The 16,490-nt window shown below is 39.7% G+C and overlaps 1 protein-coding gene across 1 annotated transcript in view; it reads right to left on the minus strand.

Annotated features, from left to right (window-relative positions):
- ADAMTS12 (ADAM metallopeptidase with thrombospondin type 1 motif 12) overlaps positions 1-16,490 on the minus strand; it is a 449,533-nt gene that overhangs the window by 284,209 nt on the left and 148,834 nt on the right. The window lies entirely within an intron of this gene.

Raw genomic sequence — 16,490 nt, forward strand, 5'->3', positions numbered from 1 at the left:
AATAATAGGAACATGGAATGTATGAAGTATGAATCTAGGAAAACTAAAAATCATCAAAAATAAAATGGAATGCATAAACATTGATACTCTAGGCATTAGTGAGCTGAAATGGACTGGTATTGGCCATTTTGAATTAGACAATAATATGGTCTACTATGCCAGGAAGGACAACTTTAAGAGAAACGGCATTGCATTCATCATCAGAAAGAACATTTCAAAATCTATCCTGAAGTACAATGCTGTCAGTGATAGGATAACATTCATATGCCTACAAGGATGACCAGTTAAATAGCTATTATTCAAATTTATGCACCAACCACTAAGGCCAAAGATGAAGAAATTGAAGATTTTTATCAACTTCTACAGTCTGAAATTGATCAAACATGCAATCAGGATGCATTGATAATTACTAGTAATTAGAATGTGAAAGTTGGACACAAAGAAGAAGGATAATTAGTCGGAAAATATGGCCTTGATGATAGAAACAATGCCACATATCACCTGATAGAATTTTGCAATACCAGCAACTTCTTCCTTGCAAATACCTTTTCCAACAACATAAACGGCGACTATAAAAAAAAAAAAAATCTTTTTTTATGCACGTGGACCTCGGCAGATGGAATACATAGGAATCAAACTGACTACATCTGTGGAAAGAGATCATGGAAAAGCTCAACATCATCAGTCAGAACGAGGCCAGGGGCTGACTGTGGAACAGACCATCAATTGCTCATCTGCAACTTCAAGTTGAAGCTGAAGAAAATTAGAACAAGTTCACGAGGGCCAAAGTACGACCCTGAGTATATCCCACCTGAATTTAGAGACCATCTCAAGAACAGATTTGATGTGTTGAACACTAATGACCAAAGAACAGATGAGTTGTGGAAGGACATCATATATGAAGAAAGCAATAGGTCATTAAAAACACAGGAAAGAAAGGACTAAAATGGATGCTAAAATACACTCTGGAACTTGCTCTGAAACATCGAGTAGCTAAAGCAGATGGAAGAAATGATGAAGTAAATGAGCTGAAGAGAAGATTTCAAAGGGTGACTCGAAAAGACAAAGTAAAGTATTATAATGACATGTGCAAAGACCGGGAGTTAGAAAACCAAAAGGAATAACATGCTCAGCATTTCTCAAGCTGAAAGAACTGAAGAAAAAATTCAAGCCTCGAGTTGTAATACTGAAGGATTCTATTGGGAAAATAGGAGCCCTGGTGGTGTGGTGGTTAAGAGCTTGGCTGCTAACCAAAAGGTCAGCACTTTGAATCCACCAGCCGCTCCTTGGAAACCCTATGGGGCAGTTGTACTCTGTCCTATAGGGTCACTATGAGTCAAAATTGGCTCAACGGCAGTGAACAATGAGGAAAATATTAAAAGACACAGGAAGCATCAAAAGAAGATGGAAGGAATACAGAGTCACTATACCAAAAATAATTGGTCAATGTTCAACCTTTTCAGGATGTAGCATATGATCAGGAACCAATGGTACTGAAGTAAGAGGTCCAAGCTCTACCGAAGGCATTGGTGAAAAACAAGTCTCCAGGTATTGACGGAATACCAATTGAGATGTTTCAGCAAATGGATGCAGTGCTGGAAGTGCTCACTCGTCTATGCCAAGAAATTTGGAAGACAGCTACCTGGCCAATGGGCTGAAAGAGATGCATATTTATACCTATTCCAAAGAAAGGTGAGCCAACCGAATTTGGAAATTATCAAACAATGTCATTAGTATCACACACAAGTAAGATTTTGCTGAAGATCATTCAAAAGCAGCTACAGCAGTACATTGACAGGGACAAGCTGAATTTAGAAGTGGACGTGGAAACAAGGATATCATTGTTGATATCAGATGGATCCTGGCTGAAAGCAGAGAACACCAGAATGATGTTTACCTGTGTTTTATTGACTATGCAATGGCATTCGACTGTGTGGATCATAATAAATTATGAATAACATTGCCAAAGATGGAAATTACAGAATACTTAGTTGTGCTCATGAGGAACCTGTACATAGATCAAGAGGCAGTCGTTTGAACAGAACAAGAGAATACCTCATGGTTTAACGTCAGGAAAGGTGTGCACCAGGCTTGTATCCTTTCACCATACTTATTTAATCTGTATGCTGAAAAATGAAAGGTAGCGTCAATAATAAATAAACTAAAGCCTAGTTTGACACAGTCATTAAGTTTTTGCAAACACTCTTTGTGACAGAGACATTTGTTAAACATAAATTAACTCAGCTTTTATCTAATGCAAAGAATGTCACTTAGGTAATTTCGTTTGAGTCCTGAAAGATGAGGTACCTTTAATCATTTTAAAATCTCCAGATATCTAAAGACTTGTGCAATGAATCTATTGCCCCCCAGGCCAGAGATCACCTAGTAGCCTGAAGGTAGCTGACCTCCGTGTGCGGGGCAGGAGGAATGGTTCAATCAATCACAATAAGATTAGCCAATGGTTGAGTTTCTATTCTACTTCCTCCTCTTCTCTTTAAAAGTGTCATTGTAACTAGCCAACACTGAGTCATTTTTTTCTTTAGAAACAGAATGGTCCCCCTATATGAATATAGAATAACTGCTTGAATAAGCTGTTTTAATTTCTTTGTGTTTTGATTATTTTTTAACACTAGTATTCAGCCCTTGAATTAATGGAACAACCTAGCCTGGTTCCCTGGTAATTTTAGCTACTTAGCTCAGACAGAAGAGCTTGAAGGAAGTTAAAGTGAGGCCATTTTATTCACTTTGAATCAACTCCCAACAGTGATGTTGTCAGTTCTTCTCAACCTCAAGAGTTTTGTCAAAATCAGCACAGTAATTAACTTGAAAGAAAATGCCAAGTATATTAGAATTGAACTACAATTTTCTTTCTCCTGGGAAGAAAAATTAGAAACAGAAGGCATTGACATATTTAGTTATCTTTCTAGAAATCTGAACATATGATTTGGGAACATAAGAGGCAAGAAGGAATAACTGAAAGTCAAAAAAAAAAAAAAACCCACTGCCGTGGAGTCGATTCTGACTCATAGCGACCCTATAGAACAGAGTAGAACTGCCCCATAGAGTTTCCAAGGAGCACCTGGTGGATTCAAACTGCTGACCTCTTGGTTAGCAGCCGTAGCACTTAACCACTACGCCACCAGGGTTTCTACTGAAAGGCAACTAGTCTATTAATCAGGAGATAAAGAGTCTTACCCCAGGATGCGATCTTATTAAGGCCACTGATTCTTTTGGATCTTAATTTTTGCAGCTGAAAAATGGAAATTATAAGGCCTGCTCTGCCCTCCTGCCAAGTGTATTGTTGTTCGGTGCTGTTGAGTTGGTTCTAACTCATATCGACTCTATGTACAACAGAACGAAACACTGCCCAGTCCTGTGCCATCCCCACAATCGTGGTTATGCTTGAGCCATTGTTGCAGTCGCTGTGTCAATCCATCTCATTGAGGGCCTTCCTCTTTTTCACTTGCCCTCTACCTTGCCAAGCATATCCTTCTCCAGGGACCGATCCCTCCTGACAATATTTCCAAAGTTCGTGAGACAAAGTCTAGCCATCCTCGCTTTCAAGGTGCACTCTGGTTATACTTCTTCCCAGACAGACTTGGTTATTCTGGCACTCTGTGGTGTATTCAATATTCTTTGCCAACACCATAATTCAAAAGTATTGATTCTTCTTTGGTCTTCCTTATTCATTGCCCAGCTTTCGCATACATATAAGGCAATTGAAAATATCATGGCTTGGGTCAGGCGCACCTTAGTTCTTAGTGAAAGGCAAATAATACCAAGTACCCAAATCTACAAATAATGTGTATGTATACTCCTCAGTGGTTAAGAGCTCGGCTGCCATCCAAAAGGTCAGCAGTTTGAATCCACCAGCCACTCCTTGGAAACCCTAGGGGGGTAGTTTTATTCTGTCCTATGGGTTCACTTGGAAACCCTAGTGGCGTAGCGGTTAAGTGCTATGGCTGCTAACCAAAAGGTTGGCAGTTTGAATCCACCAGGTTCTCCTCAGAAACTCTATGGGGCAGTTCTACTCTGCCCTATAGGGTCACTATGAGTCGGAGTCGACTCGACGGCACTGGGTTTGGTTTTTTTGGTTGGATAGGTTCACTTGAGCCCTGGTGGTGTACTGGTTAAGAGCTTGGCTGCTAAGCAAAAGATTGGCAGTTTGAATCCACCAGCCATTCCTTGGAAACCATATGGGGCAGTTCTACTCTCTTCCATGGCATTGATATGAGTCGGAATTCACTGAACAGCAACGGGTTTTTATAGGGCCACTGTGGGTTTGAATAGAGTCGATGGCAATGGGTTTGGCTTTGGGTTTTTTTTTTTTTTCTTTTTTTAGTTTTTCTACCATTTTCAGGTCCCTGGTGGTACAAAGGAACCCTGGTGGTGCTGTGGCTAAACGTTCGGCTGCTAACCCAAAGGTCTGCAGTTCGAATCCACCAAACCTTGGAAACCCTGTGGGGCAGTTCTACTTTGTCCCGTAGGGTCACTATGAGTCAGAATCAACTCAACAGCAACTCGTTTTTTGTTTTTGTTCTGGCGGTACAAATGGTTTGTGCTCAGATACTAATCAAAAGGTTGGTGGTTCAAATCCATTCAGTGGCACCGTGGAAGAAAAGCCTGGTGATCTGTTTCTGTAAAGATCATAGTCAAGAAAACCCTGTGGAGTGCAGTTCTGCTCTGTAACATACGGGGTTGCCATGAGTCAGAATCGACTTGAAGGCAACAGATTTCTATCATTTTTGGTTTAATAATCACAATAACTTGTGTTGCTGCAAATCACAATTATGCTCTTTCAAATAATCTCATGCCTGGGGGTGGTGGATATTTTCTTTTTTATAATATGACAGTTCATTTGACAAAGTCACATCGTTGGACGGCATGAATGAGCTCATTGTTCTAATTATGTCTTCATTCCAAAGGTTCCAAAGAGACCTTCCCAGAATAATGTTTACCCTTCAGGGCATTAAGAAGGAAATGGCTTTAAGTTTGGGGTCCCGGTAGTTTCCAATTTTGAAAACTGAGTATAGGAAAATTTGAAATTGGTGGGGAGCAAGAGATCTTCAGATTAAACTGCAAATTCCTGAAGCCCACTGGGAAATTGTAAAGACAAGCAGGAGTCCTTCTCATTATTTATTACTTTGTACTTTGCACGCTGTTTGGGGAGAAAAATTCTCCAACTGCCTGTGATTTGGCTCCTCTCAGGCCAAATGGGAACTCCAGAGAAGTTCAACTCTCATTAATTATAATTCTAAATAGTTTTATCAGGGAATTTTGTGGGTTTTTTTTTTTTTTTTTAATTCTCATCCAACCTGTCTGAAAAAAAAAAAAATCAGAGATCTAAACACAGGGCCAGTTTTGCATTAGACCCAGGAGAGGATGACTGAAATGATATTATTTCAGGGTCCTATGTGCTCAAATTCTGCTCTCACCCCCCACCTCCAGACACATGTGTACTTCTGATATTACCTTCTAGAAAGTTTTCCCGTGACAGCCCAATCCAAAACCTAATGGACCCCCGGCACTCCCTATCATCCTTGCCTCCTTTATTTTTCTTCATACTATTACATGCTATATCAGTTGCTGTCGAGCCAGTTCTAACTCATGGTGATCCTATGAGTGTCACAGTAGAATTGTGCTCCATATAGTTTTCAATGGCTGATTTTTCAGAAGTAGATCACCAGGCCTTTCTTCCAAGGTACCTCTGGGTGGACTCAAACCTCCAACCTTTTTTTGGCAGCAGAGTGTGTTAACTGTACCACCCAGGGGATTCCTTACGCCTGTTGCCGTCGAGTTGATTCCAACTCATAGCCATCCTATAGGACAGAGTAGAACTGCCCCATGGGGTTTCCAAGGCTGTAATCTTTATGAAAGCAGACTGCCACATCTTTCTTCTGCAGAGGAGCAGCTGATGGGTTTGAATTGCTGACCTTTCATTTAGCAACCAAGCACTTAACCACTGTACCACCAGGAGACTTCTTACATACTATAAATGGACATATACTTACATAGTTAATCTTGTCTAATGTCACTCTCCCCCTAGAATGTTAGTTTCATAATGGGAAAATTTTTTATCTCTTATTCAACACTATATCTACATTGCTTAGAATACTGCCTAATATTTGCTAGGTGCTCACCAAATATTTGGTTAATGATGAATGTTAAATGCCATCCCAAACCTATAATTAGACCTTTATTCCTTTGGCTTAACCTAAATAAAATTTGTCTCCTGAAAAACAATTTAAATGATTTTGCAAGAAGTATCTTAGTAAGTGTTTCAATTTGTGTGAATGACCAGGTCAGACTCCTGCACGGGAGCAAAAAAAAAAAAATTTGCTGTCAAGTCAATTCCAGCTCATGGCAACCCCAAGTGTGTCAGAGTAGAACTGTGCTCCATAGGGTTTTCAATGACTGATTTTTCAGAGATTGATAGCCAGGCCTTTCTTCTGAGGAACTTCTGGGTGGACTCAAACCTCCAACCTTTCGATTAGCAGTCGATTGCATTAACCATTTGCACCACCCAGGGACTCCTACTTAGCAGCAGCTCTTGATAATTCAGAACAAAATAAAGTCAGAGCCTCAGTCACCAAGTGGACAGACATTCACCAAACACTAAATAGGCCCACTCTGAGTGATATTTTTCTTCTTTTTATTTTCCTTTATACTCTAAATCTCCTAAAACTATTATGTTTTATTATTAAAAACTTAAACTAAAAAAAAAAAAAAAACCCATTGTCCTTAAAACGATAACACTGTCAAGTAAAATTATGTGGCAGTCTACCTGCTCTTTGTGGTCCCTTTCAATAAGTAAATTCTGTGAGGTTTTAATTCTAGGCCTCAGCCACAGTTTCCTTGCACAAGAGCTAAAAGAAGTGATCCATCCAGACCAGAGAAGGCAAAAACATCATACACATGCCTCCACCTCGCCCTAACCTGCATTCCCCCATACTGTGCTCACAGCAGACATGGCTAATCACTCTTACCATCCTTCTCCCACCCCTTCTACCCAGCCCCACAATCCCTCTCAACGAGCAGACCAGGCATGCACTGCCCATCAATCAAACTTGGCATTGTGATCATCTAAGATACAACCACTGCTATCTACTCTCCTGGAGAAAAAGAGAAAGAAGAAAACCAAAAACTCAAAGATGAAACTAGTCTACAGGACAAACAGTCTACAGGAACCATGGCTTCATCTACCCTGAGTCCAGAAGAACTAGATGGTGCCTGGATACCACTACGGACTATTCTAACTAATCAGGATAACAATAGATGAACCCTGATAAAACGGGAGAAAAACATGGAACAGAAACTTAATTTCCTTAAAAAAAAAAAACAGACTTATTGGGCCAGTTCAGTTGAAGAACTCACCTGGACTATTGCCCTAAGATACTCTTTAAATCTTGAACTGAAATTAACCCCTGAGGTCACCTTGTGGCTAAACAATAGATTGTCTTACAGAAAAATGAGTATCACCCATAGGCACTGTACTTCGTTAAAAAATCACCTATATGAGACCAAAAACAAGTGGTCAATAATTACTTTAAAACAAAGGTAAGGATGTAAGAGGGCAGGAAAACTAGATTAATGGAAAGGGAACAACCAGTATGGAAGCAATGAGAACGTTCATGCATTGTGAAGAATGTAACCAACGACACTGAACAACTTGTGTAGAGATTGTTAAACGGGAACCTAAACTACTGTATAAATTTTCACTGAAAATACAATAAAATATTATTAAAAACAAAAAACTTGGCATTGTGAGATGAAACTTGTTTACCCTTGTGATCTAGATGTAGCTCTCCCTAAGGTGTGGCATTACTCACTTGGGCAACATCTTGAAGGTCGGGAGATTGAGCAAAACTAACTCCAGAATTAGGAAAAAAAACAAAGATCAAAGAAGAGATGGAAACAGTTTTCATATGTGCCTGTGTGCTCAATGCACTTAACGAAGCACATGCCAAAAAAAAAAAATTCTTTTTTTCTGGGGTTCTTGAAAAAAATCCATTGGACCGTGTTTCACACCTTAGCATAATAATATTTTCGTCTTAAAATTAGGTCTGTGTCCCAAAGTTTATTGGTGGTTGCCGGGGGTGGGCGGGGCAGTGTTACCTTGGCAGCACTGAGTTCCTGTCAATGGTAGTGGAATGATTCAGAAACAGAGAGCAGTGATGTTCACACAGCGTGATGGACAGAACCACTTCGCTGAATTGTACGTATAAAAATGTTAAATTGGTAAATGATTTATTTATGTTTTACCACATTAAAACAATTAAAAAAAAAGAATCAAGAAGAAATAAGTCTGTGTCATTCTCAAGATTTCAGCAAGTCTGGATAAATTTCCATTGGATTCAATTCATTTGAAGCACCTAATATTTGAAGCACATTCAGATAAGCATGAGCACATGGGATGTAGACAGGAATAAAGCTTGGCTTCTGCCTTCTAGATGCAGGCACGCATCACTTTCATATAGCGTGAGCAGTGAGAAGGACCAGATACCATGCTCCGGGTGTACTAAAGAGAAGGAAATTAATTCCATCTGGGGAGGTTTCATAAAGGAAGCATTTGTGATGTGGGCCTCAAAAAATTAACAGTACTTTAACATTACGGAACAGAACCTTTCCGACAGCTGAAATGGCTTTGCATATAGCCCAGCCATGGAAGGTACAAGGCATAGCCAGGATTCCTGAATGCGTGTACTGTACTTGGTTGACTCTCCCGTTCCTATTCTTCCTTGTTCTTCTAAGAGCAATACTGCTGCTTATCTTTTCATTCAATAACATTTCAAAATTCAGGACTTGTCTCATCCCCAGCTTAGACCCTGCACGATAACTCTTTAGCTATCTCCGCAAAAATCAGTCAGTCCACTTGAGACTAAGCTGTGCTCTTGACATTTTGGTTGGAAGTTGGTAGATATGAGGCAAAGAAGTTTTCATAACTTTCAAAACCAAGCTTCTAATGTAACATGAAAAAAAAATGCTTTTGCTAACTCCAGTTTGCATTCTACTCACTTAGGGAGTTTAAAGTGAGACCTGGCCACCAAGGCATAAAATAAGCGAACTGTGTTCTTTATAAAATGAAAGCCTGCTGTGAAACAGTTTGTGGCATGGCGTGTATCCTAGGCGTATGTACACGTACCTTACTGTTAGCGATTGAATTGTGTCCCGAAAAATATATATCAAATTCCTGAACCTTGTACCCGTGGATGCAATCCTGTTTGGAAATAGGGTTTACTTTGTCATGTTAATTAGATTGTATCCACAGGTACAAGGTTCAGGAATTCAATTCCTGATTCAGGATTTAGGGTCAGCTCTAAATCTAATCACTTCAGAATTACAAACAGAGCAGATTAGATACAGAGGCCTGCACACACAGGGGAAGACGGATGCCATGTGAGGATTGCCAAGGAACCAACGAACACCCAGGCCTATCTACAAGAAAGGAATGAACACGGCTGACACCCTGATTTGGACTTTTAGCCTCCCAAACTGTGAGAAAATAAATTTCTGTCCTTTAAAGCCATCCACTTGTAGTATTTGTGTTACATCAGCACTAGGAAACTAAGACACCCATGGAGCCTCCTTCGTGGATTGTCACCACCCCACCGTTGTGGCAGCTGGGATGATAAACTGCAATCTGTTTTTCTCTGTACATTCTGAATAATTAGAATTACCCTGAATCCCAATAGTAATATGGATCTAAGTGTTTGCAGAAAGCTGGGAAATAGAGCAATCACATATATCTGTTTTCTTTGTCTACCCCCACCCCTCGTATCCTGCTTAACCCCTGGTCAGTCTTCATGATGTTGAATGCTTTCTTTCCAGGAGCCTAGCACAGCACTACACACACTGACCTACCAAAAATGTTTGAGGATAATGATAATTATTGATCTTTTTTTGAAAAGTACATGTAACCTTCATTTTTTTCATGTTGAAGAAAGAAAAAAAGGATGAGTTGGTCCTTCATGAAGAAACAGGGCTAAGAAGCTACTGACTGCCAAGCATTGCTCTAGTAAAGCAGCTTGCTGGGTTTCCTCTGAATCCACTATACTGGACCTGGTCTGAGATCACCACTTCCATCCATCTATCAAGAAGCATTTCTTAGGTGCTTCCATGCACCAGCTTCTCATTCAGAGCACTGAAAATACAGCAGTGAACAAATTAGGCATTTCTTGCCCTCCTGGAGTTTACAAGCTTGAGGAAAACACCAAGAATTAAGCAATCAAAATACATTGTAACAAAAGCTCCGTTTAAAAAAAAAAAAAAAGCATAGGATTCTGTAAGAGCACATAAGAGGGGCATCTAGGGGCTCCAGGTAAGGATACCCAGAGAATTGACATCTAAGTTAATTTGACACCAAATAAAACACTTAAAAAAAAAATGCCAAATCTGTTGCCGCCGAGTCCAACTCATAGCAACTCTACAGGACAGAGTAGAGCTGCCTCATACATAGGGTTTCCAAGGAGCACCTGGTGAATTCAAACTGCTGAAATTGTGGTTAGCAGCCATGCCTCCTAACCACTACGCCACCAGGGTTTCCAAATAACATGCTTTAGGATTTCTTATATGTATGTGAGGGGCCACTGATGGCTCAGTAGTAGAATTCTCACCTTCCACGTGGAAAACCTGGGTTCGATTCCCAGCCAATGCACTTCACGTGCAGCCACCGCCCATCTGTCATTGGAGGCTTGCATGTTGCTATGATGCTGAACAGGTTTCAGCAGAGCTTCCAGACTAAGACAGACTAGAAGAAAGGCCTGGTGACCTACTTCTGAAAATCAGCCAGGGAAAACCCCGTGAATCTGAATGGTCCGATCCGCAACCCATCGTGCAGGACCAGCAGCATTTTATTTCATTGTGCACGGGGTCACCATGAGCTGAGGGTCAACTCAATGGCAGGTGATAACAACGACAACAACATATGTAGGTGAAATACACCAGATTTTCCAAAGCGTGGCCTTGCATAATGTTATGAAAAATCATCCAAAACTGTGAAATAATGCAGAAGCGTAAGGGCATGTCCTTTCCATTTCCTACTGGAGCGCTGCCCAGCATGCCTGCAGAAAGTTTGTTTAATGCTCTAGAAGAATCCACTCTTACTCGTTACCATCTACCTTCGATGAGAGTTCAAACTCTGCATAGTAGAATTAGCTTGTAGAAGACTGAAAAGTTTAAAATGATTTTGTCCAGTAGGAAAGATAACTCTGAAGGTTAATATTTACCACCTTACAAAACATAAACCAGTTTCATATCTGACTTGGCATTCTTATCCCAGCATTCTTTTTTCCATTAACAATGTCTAATGTCCTCCTTTCAGCCAGCTTTATGATCCTGCTGGTTCCTTCTTGAATAAGTTAAATAAAACTTTCACGAGTGCTCACTATACGATTGCATGACAATCAGGTTCTCACTTTTTAAAAATGATAACCTGACACTAAATCACCTGCCAGAAGGAGGGGAGGAATGTAGTGAAAATACAGATTCTTAGTTTCCAGCTCAACTCTACTGACTTAGTCTTGGAGTGATGGGACCTGGGAATTCTGATTTTTTTTTTTTTTAACTGAAAGCTTTCCAGGTGACTCTGATGCAGAAAGTTAGCAAGACAGTATTCGAGAGCCCTTCTTTTGAAGCTAGATTTCTGAAGCACAGAGAATATCCCAATGACCCAGAGAAATCCTGCTTGGCATATGCTGACATTCCATCAACAGAGTGCCATCCCTTTATCTCAGGGCTTTGAGCCCTGTAAGATATGACCTCCTCTTGCTGAGTAATACTTACCGCTATTATCAGTCATTCACACTTTAGAGTTGTGCAGGGACAGGGCAGCAGATGGAAAAACATGAGAGAATGGGGTTTTTAAGGAGCATAAAGGACCATGGAAAAAGAAAAACTCAAAATTGAGAGAGAGGAGTGGGGAACTGGATGTCATCATCTTCACTATTTTGCTTACACCACTGGACAGAGCATGATTACTTTTTAGGAGTAAATAATTTTTAAATTATATTCCACCAATTTCTAAGAGTATTCAAGATTACTTGTAATCCAAGATACATTCAAGATGGCTGTTAAAATAGACATTGGAAATTAAGTCCCCAGAGGACTAAAAACCAAGCAGCTTAACCACAAAGGCTAAAATTGAGCATTATTGCAATTATTAAATTTGCACTGAACTTCCTGTCAGCCAAGATTAAAACTGAGACAAGATAAATCACACAATTCTTGTTCTCTGAAAGGAGGAAGTGCATGAAATTTTCTGTAATGAAAGACTTCCTCTGATAATGGAACTCTGACACCCTCATACAGAGTATGGTGAAATGCTTAAAAAATAACCAAATCCACTGCCATCAATTCTGACTTCCAGTGACTCTATAGGACAGAGTAGAACTGTCCCATAGGGTTTCCAAGGCTGTAAATCTTTACAGAAGCAGACTACCACATCTTCCTCCCACACACAGCTGTTGGTGGGTTTGAACCACCAATGTTTTGGTTAGCATCCAAGCACTTTAACCACTGTGCCACCAGAAAGAAAAGAAAAAAAAAAAAGGTTGCCGACAAGACAATTCTGACTCAGAGCAACTCATAGCACAGAGAGTTTCCAAAGAGCAGCTGGTAGATTTGAACCACCAACCTCTCGGTTAGCAGCCAACCACTTAACCACTGTGCACCACAAGAGCTCCTCTAAAAGATAAAGGATTCAATCATACTTTTACAGGTAAAAAGCAAGAGTGATCTTCACATGGGTGCTTTTTTCCTGCTACCTCTCAAAAAAAAAAAAAAACTGAGGGCATCTCTCTAAGATGAAGTGGTAACAGGATTGGAAGGGTGAAGGGGCAGTAATATAGGTGATTCAGACAGACTCACATGAGAAGAAACAGAGATGTACGTAAAGCTGTTCTACAGAAGAGCCTTTATGTTTCATTCACACCACCAAAGACTGACACTGGGCCTTCATCAGTCTAATGTTATATCAAATTGCTTTGCAAATCACACTGCTTCAAGAGGTGAACAGTCACCTTCATCTCACAGAGTCAGACACCATTTGCTGCCTAGCTGACTTCTTTCCTCTTATAGCTCTCCCCTGAGATAAGTCTAATAAATGTGGAATTGGTCTTCCCCCTTCATACTGCCGGTAACATTTCAGGAGTTACTGGAAGTCACTCAACAGGATTAAAAACAGGGAATCTCAGCGGTAGGATGGTAGGCATTTCCAGACAAATGGGTTCTTTTCTTTCTGACTTCAATACTTTCACCAAAAATACTGCAGTGGTTTCATATATATATGCACGTATATATACTGGCTGTAATAACGCATTAGTAATAACAAGTGTTTTCTGGGGCTAAATGAATAGCACAGCCACAGACATGGGTTCTTGGAGATGTTTAGCTTCTCAGACTTTATGATCTAAGGTAAGAAGATGGCCAGTCTGAATCTCTTTATATGTGCATATGTGTGTATAAGATTTTAAAATTATTGAGCCAAACACTGTGAGAAATACCAAGAGATCATGGAATTTAGTGCTTCTCCAATTTTACAGCACACGTGAATCACATAGGAATCTTGTTAAATGTTGATTCAAACACAGAATGTCTGAGTGAGGCCCAGAGATTCTGCATTTCTAACAAGCTCCCTAGGGATATCAATGTGCTGGATCAGGGAACACACTTTGAGTAGCATGACTCTCATACTGGCCAGGCCAATTCGAAGAAAGCTTCAAAGTAGAGGAAGAAGACAACTGCCCGAGAAAACAAACTAGCAAACAAAACAGCTGTAGCAGCCACACGTTAGAGAATGGACTCTGCTGAGATACTGAGAGTCACAGACACTGCAATTGGAAATGTCAGCCAACAAGTTTATCCTGATTGCCTTTGCAGTCCTCCTTATCAGCCTATAAACTCCTACTCATCCACCAAAGCCCAGCTAAACTATAGCACCCTATCTCTAAAAAAAAAAAAAAAAAAAAGCCCACTGCCATAAAGTCGAGAACTGCCCTGTAGAGTTCCCAGGGAGAGGCTGCTGGGTTCCAACTGCTGACTTCTTGGTGAGCAGCCAAGCTCTTAACCACTGTGCCATCAGGGCTCCAATAGCTAATCTCATCTAGGACTGTCCCTATTTGAATCTACGGTAAGAAATGACACATGGCTAACTATAAAAAATGTAAAAAAAATTTTTTCTATTTTTTCCTCTTAATTTCTTTAAAAAAATAATACTGAATAAAGCAATATGCTAACACTGTATAGGTGTATTTGCAACATATTTAGATGCAATATATGTGAAATAATAGCTCAGAGATAGGGGATGAAATGGAGCTACATGAAAGCAAAGTTGTTACATATATTTACTGAGTAACCACTAAGAAAATAACTCCAAAAATATAATTAAAAAATCAACAAAGGAATAAAATGGTGCACTAAAAAATATTTGTAAAAGACAGTGAAAGAGAAACGAGGGAATAAAAAAACACATGTGATGTAAAGAAAACAAATAGATGAAAATTAAACCAAGTCAGTAGTTAGAATGAACGTAAATAGAATAAACAATCCAATCAAAAGACAGAGATTATCAAATCGATTAAAAAAAAAAAAAGCAAAACCTAACCAAAACTTGTCTACAGGACGAACACTTTAGATTCAAAGACAACAGAAAAATTGAGAAAATAAAAGAATTGTAAAAAAAGATACATCATGCAAACAATAACCACAAGAGAGCTAAGGCCATATTAACAACAAAATATATTTTAATACAGAGAAACATTTTATAATAATAAAGTGGCCACTATACCAGGAAGAATATTAAATGATGCAGGAAGCATGAAATGAAAATGGAAGGAATACACAGTCACTATACCAAAAAGAAAGTCGACATTCAACCATTGCAGGAGGAAGCATATGATCAAGAACAGATAGTACTAAAGGAAGAAGTCCAAGCTGTATTGAAGGGATTGGGGAAAAACAAGGCTCTAGGAATTGATAAAACAGCAACTGAGATGTTTTAACAAACAGATACAGTGCCGGAAGTGCCCACTCGTCTAAGCCAAGAAATTTGCAAGACAGCTACCTGGCCAACTGACTGGAAGAGATCTATATTTATGCCTATTCCCAAGAAAGGTGATCTAATTGAATGTGGAAATCATTGAAAAATATCATCAATATCGCATGCAAGTAAAATTTTGCTGAAGATCTTTCAAAAGCAGCTGCAGCATTATATCAACAGGAAACAGCTAGAAATTCAAGCCAGATTTAGAAAAGAATGGGAAACCAGGGATATCATTGCTGATGTCAGATGGATCCTGGTTGAAAGCAGACAACACCAGAAAGGTGTTTACTTGTGTTTTATTGACTATCCAAAGGCATTTGACTATGTGGATCATAACAAATTATGGCTAACATCTCAAAGGATGGGAATTCCAGAACACTTCATTGTGCTCATGAGGAACCTGTATATGGATCAAGAGGCAGTCGTTCAAATGGAACAAGGGGATACTGTGTGGTTTAAAGTCAGGAAAGGTGTGCAACAACATTGTATCTTTTCACCATACTTATTCAATCTGTATGCTAAGCAAATAATCCGAGAAGCTGGACTATATGAAGAAGAATGCAGCATCAGGATTGGAGGAAGACTCATTAACAACCTGCGTTATACAGATGACACTACCTTGCTTGCTGAAAGTGAAGAGGACTTGAAACACTTACTGTTGAAGATCAAAGACCACAGCCTTCAGTATGGATTACACATCAACGTAAAGGAAACAAAAATCCTCACAACTGTACCACTAAGCAACATCGTGATAAACAGAGAAAAGATAGAAGTTGTCAAGGATTTCATTTTACTTGGATCCACAATCAACTCCCACAGAAGGAGCAGTCAAAAAACCAAAAGACACATTGCATTGGGCAAATTTGCTGCAAAAGACTCTTCAAAGTGTTAAAAAGCAAAGATGTCACCTTGAAGACTAAGGCGTGCCTGACCCAAGCCATGGTGTTTTCAATCGCCTCATAAGCATGTGAAAGCTGGACAATGAATAAGGAAGACCAAAGAAGAATTGACGTCTTTGAATTGTGGTGTCGATGAAGAATATTGAATGTACCATGGACTGCCAGAAGAATGAACAAATCTGTTTCCAAAGAAGTACAGCTACAATGCTCCTTAGAAAGCAAGGATGGTGGGACTACATCTCACATACTTTGGACATGTTATCAGGAGAGATCAGTGGATCAGTCCCTGGAGAAGGGCATCATGCTTGGTAGAGGGTCAGTGAAAAAGAGGAAGATCTTTAATGAGATGGATTGACCTAGTAGCTGCAACAATAGGCTCAAGCATAACAACAATTGTGAGTATGTCCCAGGACCAGGCACTGTTTCATTCTGTTGTACATAGGATCACTGAGTTGAAACTGACTTGATGGTACCTAACAATAATAACAACATAGAAGAAAGATAGCTTTGTAGGGCAGAGAACATGGGGCTCCTAAGCAAAGTTGCCTATGCAT

This window comes from Elephas maximus, chromosome 2 (genome assembly GCF_024166365.1).
Source record: "Elephas maximus indicus isolate mEleMax1 chromosome 2, mEleMax1 primary haplotype, whole genome shotgun sequence".
NCBI classification, from domain to species: Eukaryota; Metazoa; Chordata; class Mammalia; order Proboscidea; family Elephantidae; genus Elephas; species Elephas maximus.